This window comes from Esox lucius, chromosome 18, assembly GCF_011004845.1.
Source record: "Esox lucius isolate fEsoLuc1 chromosome 18, fEsoLuc1.pri, whole genome shotgun sequence".
NCBI classification, from domain to species: Eukaryota; Metazoa; Chordata; class Actinopteri; order Esociformes; family Esocidae; genus Esox; species Esox lucius.
In genome coordinates, this window is record NC_047586.1 from 6,920,219 (window position 1) to 6,934,792 (window position 14,574).

The following is a 14,574-nucleotide window of genomic DNA, read 5'->3' on the forward strand; positions in this document are numbered from 1 at the left end:
TGTCAAATCTCGTGTGCTATGTAGGGAACCGGGAGGAGTTTGGGTATCAGACAACAACACCCCTCCACCACCTAAAGCAGTAATTCTCCTTGTTAAAATGTCTTTACTGATGACGTCACCCATCTGCCGTGTTTATTTCGCGCCAGGAAGGAATTGTTAATAATTGATGGATTAGCGCATTATGCCACTTTACCCAGTTCAAAGGCTGTTGATCTGAATCCCTGCCTTGGTTTTTTTTTTTTTTTTTACCACGTCCCAAATGACAACCTATTCCCTATTCAGTGCACTACCTCTGACCCATGCCCATGGGACAAAGGCAAGGAAGCAGATTCAGATGAACAGCCTTTGAAGTGGGTAAAGTAGCATAATGCACTGACCCATCAATTAATTATTAGTCTTTGCCTGTTCACTCTGTTGTGAAGAACATACTCAACCCTTTAGCATTAGCTGAGATCCTTCCCTTTAAATTTGTGGCTGTCTCCACCTCTTTACATCAGTCTTTTCCTTTCCTTTGCTCTGATTTGCTCTCCTCTCTTTACCTCACCCAAATCCAGCCTGTGGTGATTGATGTTCAGTATTTAACGAAGCGGCTAGAGACGGGATGTTCAGTCGGCTTTAATTCTAGCTGAAAAAAGGAAAGGACGCTGTCGCCATTTTAGAATGTCGATTAAACTCCCAAAATGAAAACTTAACAGAGATGACGGAGATCCCCACACACAGCCTCCCTTCATCCTGTTTCAAGCAGCATAGGATCTTGACTAGTGGTTTTCTTAGAAGCAGCAAATATTTCCACGATACTCTGCATCGTGAGCCTCGGTTCCTAAACTGAACACGTTTCATCGCTCACTCTCACAGTAGCCACATTTAATGCTTTTATCAACGTGTCCATTAAGAAGAAACCCCCCCCCCACCCACCCCCCGTTAATCTCAATGTAAACACACAGGAAAACAAGTCCGTACAACAGGTTGTGGAATGCATGCCCTAAATGGTTTGTTAAAAGGAAAACGAGATGCATTAGCTTGAAGGCCATATGTCTTTATTTGCCATGTATTCTGTGGCTACTAATGACTATTGATTGGAATCCTGACAGCTTTGTCCATAACTATTGTTGTCATTGTTGATAGCTGAGCTGTTTATTGTGGCAGGAAATGGACCGAAGCAACGAGCGGCCACTGCGGCTACACTCACCGCTAGCAACACTTGTTTTTGTGCGTCTCCTCACAATGTCCACACGGAGATGCCCCGGCAGATACATACAGTGCCTCGTCTCATTTCAATTGACCTCCATCTGTTTTGTGTGTCTATGAAAAGCCCCTTTATGATCCTCCGCTCTGTGTTCAAATGGACCGGGTAAGCGGATAAAGCCGGTGCCCCCGCCCCCCCCCCCCCCCGAAAAAAAAAAAAGAAACCCTGGGCCCTCAGATTCCAAGGAGCCCAGTGTCCATAGTTTAATTATCCAGCTCTGTGGAGGGATCTTAATTTTAACGAGTTTTAAAATGCATTGTCTCCAGAGCCAATAAGAAAAGCGCTGGTGTGTCTGCCGTGGGTGTGTTGTGGGGCTGTGGGCCGGACGGCAGATTGGGCCGGGACAGCCTCTTTGTTAACCCTAGAGTGACTAGCTAATGTGATTGAAGTGGAACCACCTGGCAGGGGACACTGTACAGTCAGCTGCCGCTGAAGGCCACAAATGGGGAGAGACCAGGTGCTGGGCTCCGGCCCTCTTAATTGTTGCCATGTAATAGCTCGCTTGACTGCACATTGCGGCTTGGGGCTAGGATTAAAAAAGCTGTTGCTAACACACAGAAGTCCATTTTCTTTTCTCTCCCGGTTCCCTTGTCCAATAGCCCCACCCCTCTTGCAGAGGGTAAGAAAGAAAGGGGGAGGAAATTAGAGAAAGAAAGAAGCCTGGAAGTGATGCTTTTTTATTTTAGCTTGAGGTGGTAATCTTGAGTGAACTGCCACTGTGGCCAGGGGAGGTTTTACATCCATCTGCTCAAGGGCCACACCGGTCTGGGGCTTCTAGTATGCTAACAGGCTCTCTCTCCCTGTCTCTCCCTCTCTCTCCCTGTCTCTCCCTCTCTCTCCCTGTCTCTCCCTCTCTCTCCTGGTTATACCCGTGCCTTCAGACGGATTTTAAAGGATCATTACAACATTGTATGCAACAAGGACGGAAGGACTCTCAACCTATTGTTTTTTGAAAAAAGCAAGATATTTGGATATTTATATTCTTAAGTGACATTCTTTCTGCATTGGTCACCTTTGGTGAACAAGTTATGGGTTTTGTTGCAAGAACTTTATTTTCTAGCTTGTGTTTAATGTTTTGCGATTCTTAGTGCATTACGTATTTATATATTTTTTATTTTATTTTGGCCAACAATGTGTCAGTTTTGGCCTGCATGTTAACTGTTTAAAAAAGTGAATTCTGGTTGAACAAAAACTTGTAGCATGGACATAGTCAGAACAATACAATTACAGGCTGTGTTGGGTAATGTAGCTAGGCTGAGTTGGGTAATGTAGTAATGCTGTGTTGGGTAGTATATATAGGAAGTTTTGGGTTATTTGGGTAGGCTGTGCTAGGTAATATAGATAGGTTTTGTTGGATAATGTGGTAGCTTATAGGAAGCTCTGAGAGAGAAGTATAACCTACGGTGTGTTGTGCTCTGGGAGCTGTTCTCAGCACCACAGTAGCAGGCTGGCCTCCCCCATGTTCCCTTTGCTCTGGTAACAAGTCCTCAGAGTCCTCACACCCTGCTTGCTCTCTCCCCCTGTCTCCCCCTGTCTCTCTCTGTGTCTCTCCCTCTACATGTCTCTCTCTCTGTGTCTCTCCCTCTACATGTCTCTCTCTCTGTGTCTCTCCCTCTACATGTCTCTCTCTCAATTCGTTTTCAATTCAATAGGTGCTTTATTGGCATGAATGGATGGTTGCCACTGTTGCCAAAGCAAACATGTTTTGTTAGCAATAGTGATAATGTACAAAAATAAATACAATGAAACAATAAAAGCACAAATAAAATAGTCTTTCTCTCTGTCTCTCTCACTAAACATGTCCCTCTCTGACTCTCATTCTACATGTCCCTCTTTTGGTCTCAGCTCAGTTCAATTCAATGGGTTTTATTGGCATAGAAAACAATTGCATTTGTGGACATTGCCAAAGCAAGTGGGAATTAAATACAGCAACACCACTGAAAGAGTACAAATTATTAAAGATAACAAATTAACAATACTTTTAAGTTTTAAAAGGATAGAGACCATTGAATGTTAAACAAAATATATACATAATGTAGTGATGTGCATTCAGTTACAGGTGAGAATGGAGAGGTTTTGTGGCACTAACTTTTCTTTCCTCATGGCAGAAATCTCTCTGTCTCTCTCACTCTACATGTCTGCCTGTCTGTCTGTCAGTCTCTCTCTACCTTTCTGTATGTCTCTGTCCCTCTCTGTCTCTATCACACTCACTGTCTATCTCACTCTCTGTCTCTCTCACTTTACATATCTCTATGTCTGTCTGTCTGCCTGTCTGTCTCTACATCTCTCCCCCTCGCTTTCTCTCTCTTTCTGTCTGTCTCTCTTGCTTTTTGTCCACCTCTGCCTCTTTCAGAGGAACACATACAGGGCTATTACTGCTGCCTGTAGATTAACTCACGTTTCCTGATGAACCAATTCCAGGAAATCGCTCATGAACTGCTCGCAAAGTCCCATGAAAGAAGGATAACACTGGTCTTCAGAGTTGCAGAGACAAGCTTGCCCTGTGCAAACGAGGAGCCAGTCAAGACAATCAAATTGCTTTACGTTCACAATCATTTAGGGAATGACAATACGTCTTGAGTTATGAAGGGCTTGTCTGACAGCCCATATATATAGCTGTCCTGTCCTCAGCCGGCTGTAAAGAGGTTGTATTGGAGATGGTGCATCTCAGATAGCACTCTATTCCCTGTAGGTGCATCTCAAATGCCACTCTATTCCCTATATAGTGCATCAAAGGTAGTGCACTAAAAAAGAAATAATGTGCCACTGGGGACACACACACAAATGTTTCAGGAAGTAGCCTGTCAGTCCATTTGACGGTCCTCAGGAGAACAAAGGCTTAGCACTAATGCAGTAGAGATCAAACCACTGCTATTCCCCTTGAAGAAGGTGCCAAGATGGTCAGGCTTTTAATGTTAAACCAACCCAGGACCGGCCACCAGGGATGTCTTCAAAGCCTAATGCAGAATGAGTCACACCGCCCGGACCTCTTCTGATAACTTTCTCCTCAATTCGGCCCTTTTTAAGGCTGGCTTGGTTAATTGTCCGCCATTGTGTTTTACACATCTGAGCCCAAACAATCGAATGGAAGTTGAAAGGCGAGCCTTTTGTGATACGCGGAGCGGGCTAATTTGAATACGCAGCAACGGAGGCCCTTTGACGGCCCTGCAAAGTGGGACGGGGCTCAGTGTCGCCACCTGGGGCCTCTGTGTTACCGCGCAACGCCTGAAAACAAGCAGGTCCCATATGGTGGACGGGGTCCGCCGGGTGTCCGCACTCTTGTTGCTGTTTGTTGTTGTTATTTATTTACGACAATAGATGAGATGACTGTGGGGGTGTGGGTTGTGGGGTGTGGGGGGTGTTGTGCAGAGTGCCAGCAGCAAGGGTGGTAAGGTGGGCGGGGGGGAGGGGGGGGGGGCGGGCATTGGCATGGCATTCGGGGCTAGCAGAGACCTGGGCAGACCAGCCTGGATAGGCTTGGCCACCGGACGGAGGGAACAGGGTGGGCCATCTGTGAGGCAGACACGTCTTGTCTCTTAGGTCGGTGCCAGCTTGACGTGGCATCATACCCACTGCCATGACATCCAGCGGAGCATAGTTGGTTGGTCACAGACACCGTTAAAGCCCTTGATCATTGTGTCTGTCTGTCGCCCAGAACAGGGTCTGCGGCCAGGACTCCATAAGGTGCTGAGCAGACCTCGCTGTACATGGGTATGTGGTCTGGTATTACTTCTGTTCCCCCGTATTTCAGTATCTTTGTAGAATACAGCCCTATTAGCCAGTGGAAGCAATAGGAGAACACTGAAGCATCCTTTTTGGTGTCAGTTCTGTTTTTTTTCATTTTTATTATTGTTTATATCTATATTATACATGTTCATTGATTAATGAATTCATATTATGCTACTCAGTGATAAAAACCAGTTTTCCGCAATGATCCATCTCGGTTACAGCACCGTCTTAATTCCCATGCAATTTTCTTTGAACTAATCCAATCGGTTTGATTTTCTGAACCTGTTACTGACATCATTGTTCCAGTTCAAATGGCTCCCGAAGCTGCTGACCAAATTATATAGTTGCCATGGTGCCATTATGGCAGTCTAGGTACAGACACTATACATTTAAAAAAAAGATTGAGTTATTTGTGTTTTCAATTGTTTTCTTATTGACTGTTTTCTTTTTGATAGTGTTGGGTTGTCATGATTGTATTGTATTTTTGTTTTTTGTGTTTGTGTATTTGCAAATTGCCTGACAAGCTGAAACATTTTGGCATGGTTGGCTGTTTCAACTATTTGACTGGCTGTTACTATGGTTAGAAAAAGGCACCCTTTAGCCTCCATCCTCTCTTGTATTTCCTGGTATTAGACAGGGGTGTACCTAATAAAGTGGCCGGGGAATGTATATTACTTGTTTGTTCTTTGGTCTTCACGCACCTTGGGATTCTATAAAAACTATTATAGAAGTTTAATAAATAGAAAAAAAATATTAACAAATGGTTCAAATAAATGCTGCTACCCCACCTAAGAGAACTGACGTGACCTGTAAAGCAACACACAGCACACTTCCTATTGTGAAAAATACGTTATGTTGTATTATTGAATGCAGCTCCCATACACATTAGAACAATGTAATTTATCTGAAAAAAATAACCAACTGTGATAAACAGGAATGAATGGCCACTGGAAAATCCTAATGCAGAAATTGCCTGATATCACATACCGTTAACATGCTGGTTAGTAAGAGAGTGAATACTGATGTGGAGTGAGCATATGTCCCTCAGGTTCACTTGGCTAGTCAGTGCAGATCGCCCGACGTGTCATCATCAGATAAGGGAAGCAGCAGCAGACAAATGTGCCTTGTAAGGAACTGCTAAACCTATGGGAGTTGGTTACACTAAAACACAGAGCCTGTCTCTTCTCTCCCCCATAAGGATCCGGCTACAGCTCTCTGGGAACCGATGTGTTGTTCCGTGCCGTTATTCAGCCTGCATCCCAAACAGCAAACGATCCCCGTGGTAGTGCACTGCTTCCGACAGTGGTGTTCAGGGGCACCTGTTCAAAGGGAGTGTGTGGCGTAAGGGGGTCAGGGTGCTGTTTGAGACACAGCCTCTGGTCCACAACAGGGAGGTGTTCGCTTACCGGGCCCTCCCTCTTCCTGCTTGCCTAGTGTGTGGTGTCTCACTGCTGGCCCCGACCCCAGGGAACTAGCTAGCTAATGAGACGCCTGGGCCCTGGCTTGTACAGACAGGGTCAATGCTCAACATACCAAACAACTGGGGTTACATACCAAATGACACCCTATTCCCTTCATAGTATGATATTTGTGACCATGCGGCTCTATGGACGAAAACACTTCATAGGCGATATTTGGCAATTTGTGACAAATTCTAGGTTTTGGTGGTTTGAGTAGATTGATGGTTTTGGCATGGGGAATAATATTTGTTATCTTTGGCTGTAGGCCCGTTTTTTTCTCCCCTTCTGTCCATTTATTGGAATAATTTTGGGGATGTGATTGCCAAAATCGAATTGCATGTCGCGTACGCAGCCACACAGAAATTACACCGTGTACGCGAGTAGCGGGGCTTGCTAAAACCGGTTTTCAGCAATGATCCATCTCGGTTACAGCACCGTCTTAATTCCCACATCACAAAATGCGTATGAAAATTTAATCAGCTCACTTATTTGGGTAATGGTGATGGAATTGGATTATGCTTCTCTGTCTTCGCCTGGCTGTCTCCAGTGCTCTCCATGGCGGTGGACTGACAGGCTGTGCCTCGCCGCCCAAGTTCCTTTTAGCACCTCGTTAGTGGCCGAGAGCTGATGAGGTTAATTGGATGCTTTCAGCCTCCTTAATGACATTCGCGGGTTTCTCTCCGGAAGACGTTCTCCATGGCTGACAATGTCTGAACCCCAAATGGAACCCTCTGTTCTTCACAGGGAGCACTGCTGTTTTACCACGTGCCCTAAATAAGATCAGTATGGCACTACATGGGGAAGCACGCGGTTTGGGGCGCAGACTGTCGGTGTGCCGATAGCTTGCTAGCTACTGTCTCTGGCCCCCGGTCTGCGATTGGCTGCACTTTTACAAGCCAATTATCCCTCTCGGTGAGGGTCGGCGTGGTCGTGGGCCTCTTAAGCGCGTCGCAGGGAAGGTCAATGCGATTGACGGAGGTTAATTAACCAACCATAGCTCAAGAGGCGGTCGAGTGTGAGCAGCCTTTGTCCCCTGCCCCCCCCCCCCCCCCCCCAGAACCATCAGGGGAATTTCTCATTCCTGCAATTCAAAGACAGAACGGCTTCTTACAGAAATTGATGGTTTCCTTGGATCATTTTCGGCATTTTAGGCCAGCCTTTAGTTTTTGCCTTGTCGAAGTGATCAACTAGATATTGAATTGCATGTCATCTGAGGAGGTTATTGAGGTATAATATGGTGGTTAGGGAATTTCCAGACATTCACAGGTAGTTATAAAAAACATTGATATTAAGGGCCTTCATAACCTGAACACAGGAAAAGTGTTAGGACTGAGAATGAAAACCCAGAGTTCACAACATCACCTGAATTAAAGCACTGCGTTTCTCTGTCCCTCTGTCTGTCTGCATGCCTGTCTGTCTGCCTGTCTGTCCTCGTCCAGTCCACCCTCAGCGTCTCCATTAGGCCATGAGGTGTTGTCATCCCACCATGGAGTTTAAGGATGACCGGACCATCAGCATCTCTTTAGAAAGCATCAGCTGCCACCAGCCCGACCCTTTGACAACCTCTGTCAGTTTATGGAGATTCCAGACGACCCCCTCCTCTGAGATTTATTGATTGTGGCCTGCACCAAAACAGCCCCCCTGCAGTCACCAAAGAGCCTTGCCCCTCTGGCTACGACGCTGGGGTGCCGTAATGTTTCAATTACTGACCCCCGCCATTGTCTGGCCATGACAGTAGAGATCCGTCTCTAATTGTAGAGTGGAACCTTTTGCTGCCCGTCCACGGAAGGTAGGATTTGACAGACAGTTAAGACACGGTGTCCTTCGTCCAGAGGACCGCAGAAGAGATGCCTGTGCTGATAACATACAAAGAGATTTGATGTGTGTTTCATATTTCATCATCTGTGACTTGAAAGCTTGTGTCCGTCTTGGATCAATATTTGCCCAAGGGAGTGTGATTAACAGGTTTTGCCTTGGTCTTCTGTTTCTGTAAAGGTAATGTGCAAACGGGCAGCATCCCATTTCTGTCACGATGAATCTCTCCATTCCACGATGAAGACCGACTTACGTAGCCTAACGATGGGCAGCGCTGCTGTTCGTCTTTTAGAATGAAGACCATTTCATTGGATCAGCGAAGATGTTGCAGAGTGAAACTTGCTGATGTGATATGGCCGTGGTTGCCATGGCAGCTAAACCTGTGATGCTCTTCTGGTGTCCCAAGTAATCCTGTGAAATCCAGAGTGGCCAGATTATGAAACCACCGAGGACTGGACCAAGAACTGTGCCAAACATATAGGCTGTCATCGTGTTATAAATCCTCTGGTATTTTCAAGTCTTTCGTTCAGTGTTGCTCTTCTTTGTGTTTGTATTCATATGGTTTTATTATTATATAAGTCTTATTTACAGTGCACAAAGGACATGGCTTTCCCTTCACTGTTTCTTACTAGCACCGTGGACTATGCAGGAGGGAGGTTTGTCTCATCTCAGACAGCAGTGGTGTCATGCGCTGGGGGGAGTCTCTTCAACAGCAGGGGGGTTGTTCTGGAGGTGGACTGTGAAAGGCGTATTCTCCTGTGGACCAGCTTGATGTGACAGCCCCCCCCCCCCCCCCCCCCCCCCGCAGAGGCCCAGACCCCAGGCTCAGGTGCTCGGTGGCTCAGAGCTGCAGCAGCCTCTTTCAGAGATTTGTCACGGCTTGGGCCAGGCCCGCTGCGCCGGCACGTGCCAGGCTTTGGGCCCGGCCGCGCCTGTTTGCCAGACGGCCACTCGGGCACACAGACTTTGCCGCTGTCACCCAAGGGCTGAGGAGGACGGAGGAGGCACACAGAGGGGCCGTAGCAACCGATCATTCTGACACCCTCCCCAACCCTCCCGCCCCATCCCCGAAGTCCTGTCTAAGCCCAGAACAAGAACAGGCAGAGGCCTGACGGGCGTGGAGGGTCCCCTCTGGAGGATGAGGAGGAGGGCCGCTGTTCTCCCATGCAACTCAGCAGGCTATTCATTAGTTCGAGTCATCAAGAGTTCAGTGGCCGAATGAGACGAGGACAAGTGGAGGGGCCAGGACATACACTGTTGAGAGGCAGCAGACTGTGGCTTTTGGGGCTGGAGCTGTGTAGTGGAACACAGTGGAGAGGGAGTGTTTAGCTGGTTCATTGCTCTGCTCGTTGGTGATTAACAGCTAGTTCCTACCGAAAGGTCACAGCTACATTCACAGGTCATCACCAGAATTGGGGAGTGGAACGACAAGGACTCTTCTGGGGATGTGTTCAATAGGACACATCCTTTTGAAATGTTCAGATGGAAATGTGACACATAGAAAAACCGTACAAAAACAGAAAGAGGAGTTATATGTTGGTTCTCTTTGTGAGTTTTTAATCTGTTCAAAAAAATGTTCACACTGAATGTGGCCTGACTGTATTGTTTTGTTCTGTTTTGTTCAATATACACAATACATTTATAGCATATATATATATAAACATGTAAAAGTCTATTAATTCACTGATTAATGACAGCTGTAACATGAATGCTGGCTGAACTGAATCTGGTGTCAGTCTGTGGCATGAGATGCATGGGATGACATAGAATGGCATAGGGTGACATGGGATGGCATTGGGTGACATAGGGTGACATAGGGTGGCATAGGTGGCATAGGATGACATAAAGTGGCATTGGATGCTCTGCTGGTAACCTTGTGTTGTCCTTGCCCGTCCCCCTGTTTGTCTGGCTTGGTGCATTACATCATCAGGGCCAGGTGAAAAGTTATTTCTTCCATCACTCAGAGACGGTCTTTCTTCCACGCAGGTCCTGTCCATTCTACACTGATCCTGCTCACATTCCCCATGTAGCTCACATCGCATGAACAAAAACCCACATCAAAGCCACAAAACCTATTAGATTTGTTATCGAGTTAATCAATTTACACAAATTCAATCAACCACTAATAAAATCAGCCTTTGTACCCTCGGGTGCTTTGCCATACGATACGACAGGTCAGTGTCTTTAAGTGCACGTGTGTGTGTGTGTGTGTGTGTGTGACTGTGTGTAAGGCCCAGCGTCTATGTGAGTGTAACCGCGTGACGTGATGTATGTGCGTGTCGGAGGCCGGTCTGGACAGGCTCACAGGGCCAACCGGCAGGTTGGCAGGAGCAGTGGGTGGGGAGGCAGGCCCCCATTTGCATAATTATGCCCCTGTGTCCTGGGGAGGCATTGAGAAACACTGTGGTAACCTCTGTCGACCTTTCAGAAACTGGAATACTGAACAGCGCAGGGACAGTGGGAGAGAAAGAGGAAGATAGGTGACCGGAAAACTGCAGCGAGCGGTTGTACGGTGCAACGTGGCGTTCTATTCACTGTGTGTGTGGGTCCTTGTTCTGCTTACAATCCAGCAAGGATTGTAAGCTGAAACTTGTGGCGAAATTCTACCAGTCCGCCTGAGGAAAAAGAGCAGTGTTCAGCTTATGGATGATGTTTTTGTAGGCAGGCTATTCGTGTTGGTCAGTAGGACAACAATGGTATTGTGATCACCCGACCGTTGTTGTAGCCCAAGAATAAACATTTTTCCCGGATTGATCCTAAATGGTGGATTTGTTTCTCCCGTCTCCCAATAAAGCAGGAACATGTCTGCAACACAATCAGGCTCTAATGTGAGAGGCCTCTCTTGCCTCATTGGGAATTCATTCTGAACAGCTTGTTATTATCTTGGCCTCTGGATGTGTGAATAGATTTACAAGCATTAGGGCTGGGGCATTGTGAGGGGATGTGTGGAGGAGGTCCGGGCTCTTTTGTGTGTGCTGTGGTTGGAATCAGCTGTCCGCTCCACAAAAGCTGTCTGGTTGGGAGAACACAACAGAGAAATGTGTTTTGTTTTCAGGAATCACCAAATAGACATGTGCCGGCTTTAGAGGACGATTCACTCGATACGGACGAGTCGTTAACATGTCGGCTACGGATTCGTGTGATAGTACAAATAAACGAGGGTGACGTGCTTGAGATTGGAGGGCTATTATACGCAGTGAATGGAGGTCAGAGAAGGTTGTCAAGGTTCCAACGCTTTAGGAAGTATATATATAGAAGAATACATATTCAAGAAATATATAGAGAAAAACGTTAAATACAAGAGAAATATGATGCCTAACACAGCTGTTAATATGGCCTGATGATGGTGCGATGAAAGAGAAATGGGCTGGAGGCATTGTTTTTCAGGTTCCAAACAAATCAGTTTGTCCTCTTTGGCCTCTTGGTCTCGTTGCTCGTTGGTCTCTTTGGTCTCTTTGGTCTTTCACCTAGAGTGATTGGAGCTTACATTTTTGACCCATGCTAATCACATAGAGGAAGATGGGTATCACAGCCACCTGTATCCAGCCAAGAGGATCAACAGCCATCTGCAAGACCAGACCACCTGGAGGTGTGTCTGCGTCCTTTTGCTAAGCTAAGATGGAAAGCAGCAACTGGCTTTAAAGTCATGTTTTGTGAGCTCCTGTATTCTGTCTTCATCTTCCTTGTATCTGATTTTCCACTGTCCGTGACCTTCAAATGGCTTCATATATATATATATATATATATATATATATATATATATATATATGTATATAAATACAGCTCTGGAAACAATAAAGAGACCACTGCAAAATTATCAGTTTCTGTAAGTAATAAATTAAGAGTTTTACTATTCATAGGTATGTGTTTGAGTAAAAATATTGTCGTTTAGAGTATTTATTTGTAGAAAATAACAACTGATCAAAATAACCAAAAAAAGATGCAAGTTTTTCAACAACAAAATACTAATGGTTTAACTTAGGAAGAGTTCAGAAATCAATATTTGGTAGAATAAGTCTGATTTTTTATCACAGCTTTCATGCATCTTGGCATGCTCTCCACCAGTCTGTCACATTGCTGTTGGGTGACTTTATGCCACTCCTGGCAGAAAAATGTAAGTAGCTCGGCTTTGTTTGATGGCTTGTGACCATCCATCTTCCTCTTGATCAAATTCCAGAGGTTTTCAATGGGGTTCAGGTCTGGAGATTGGGCTGGCCATGACAAGGTCTTGATCTGGTGGTCCTCCATCCACACATTGATTGACCTGGCTGTGTGGCATGGCACAATGTACTGCTGGAAAAAACAATTCTCAGAGTTGGGGAACATTGTCAGAGCAGAAGGAAGCAGGTGTTCTTCCAGGATAACCTTGTACTTGGCTTGATTCATACGTCCTTCACAAAGACAAATCTGCCCAATTCCAGCTTTGCTGAAGCAACCCCAAATCATCACTGATCCTCCACCAAATTTCACAGTGGGTGCGAGACACTGTGGCTTCTAGGTGTCTCCAGATCTCTGTCTAACCATTAGACAACCAGGGGTTGGGCAAAGCTGAAATTTTGACTTAATTACCTTATTCAATTCCTCTACTGTCCAATATTTATGGTCTTTTGCAAATTTCAGCCTGGCTCTTCTTTGCTTCTCATTGATGAAGGGCTTTTTTCTAGCTTTGCACGACTTCAGCCAAACCCCTAGGAGCCTATTTTGAATTGTCCTTGCTGTGCACTTCACACCAGCTGCGGTTTGCCATTCTTTTTGTAGGTCACTTGATGTCAATATTTATGGTCTTTTGCAAATTTCAGCCTGGCTCTTCTTTGCTTCTCATTGATGAAGGGCTTTTTTCTAGCTTTGCACGACTTCAGCCAAACCCCTAGGAGCCTATTTTGAATTGTCCTTGCTGTGCACTTCACACCAGCTGCGGTTTGCCATTCTTTTTGTAGGTCACTTGATGTCATCCTACGGTTGTTGAGTGACATTTGAATGACGGTCATCTCAGTCAGTGGACAGTCGTTTTCACCTTCTGCCAGTCTGTAGCTTTGTTGTCCCCAATGTCTGTTACTTGACCTTGTTCTTATGAACCGCCATCTTTGAAGTTTTCAAGATGGAAGCAACCTGACACTCATGGTATCCCTCTTCCAGGAAAGTCAGAATTGAACCCTTCTTTTCCTCACTCAAAACTTTTCTTTTCAACTCTTGTCATGCTGAATAGTTATTTTTTATTCAAATTACCTTTGAGGTACTACTTCCACTGTTTTTGCCATCCAGCTGGTCCTATTGCAAGAGGATATATTATTCCTCCATAAATTAGATTTGGTTCAGGTAATCACCTAATCAGTACCTCATTAAGTAAAATGAGGTGTGCCTGTGTTGGAATTTAACAGACACTGGAATGGAATGGCTGCCATACATGCAGAGAGGCTGATTTAAGAAAAATAAAGAGTAGTCTCTTACTTTTCCCCAAAGCTGAATATATATATATATATATATATATATATATATATATATACTCAATTAAAGGATTATTAGGAACACCATACTAATACTGTGTTTGACCCCCTTTCACCTTCAGAACTGCCTTAATTCTACGTGGCATTGATTCAACAAGGTGCTAAAAGCATTCTTTAGAAATGTTGGCCCATATTGATAGGATAGCATCTTGCAGTTGATGGAGATTTGTGGGATGCACATCCAGGGCACGAAGCTCCCGTTCCACCACATCCCAAAGATGCTCTATTGGGTTGAGATCTATGTTCAAGAAACCAATTTGAAATGATTCGAGCTTTGTGACATGGTGCATTATCCTGCTGGAAGTAGCCATCAGAGGATGGGTACATGGTGGTCATAAAGGGATGGACATGGTCAGAAACAATGCTCAGGTAGGCCGTGGCATTTAAACGATGCCCAATTGGCACTAAGGGGCCTAAAGTGTGCCAAGAAAACATCCCCCACACCATTACACCACCACCACCTGCCTGCACAGTGGTAACAAGGCATGATGGAATCATGTTCTAATTCTGTTTACGCCAAATTCTGACTCTACCATCTGAATGTTTCAACAGAAATCGAGACTCATCAGACCAGGCAACATTCTTCCAGTTTTCAACTGTCCAATTTTGGTGAGCTCGTGCAAATTGTAGCCTCTTTTTCCTATTTGTAGTGGAGATGAGTGGCAACCGGTGGGGTCTTCTGTTGTTGTAGCCCATCCGCCTCAAGGTTGTGCGTGTTGTGGCTTCACAAATGCTTTGCTGCATACCTCGGTTGTAACAAGTGGTTATTTCAGTCAAAGTTGCTCTTCTATCAGCTTGAATCAGTCAGCCCATTCTCCTC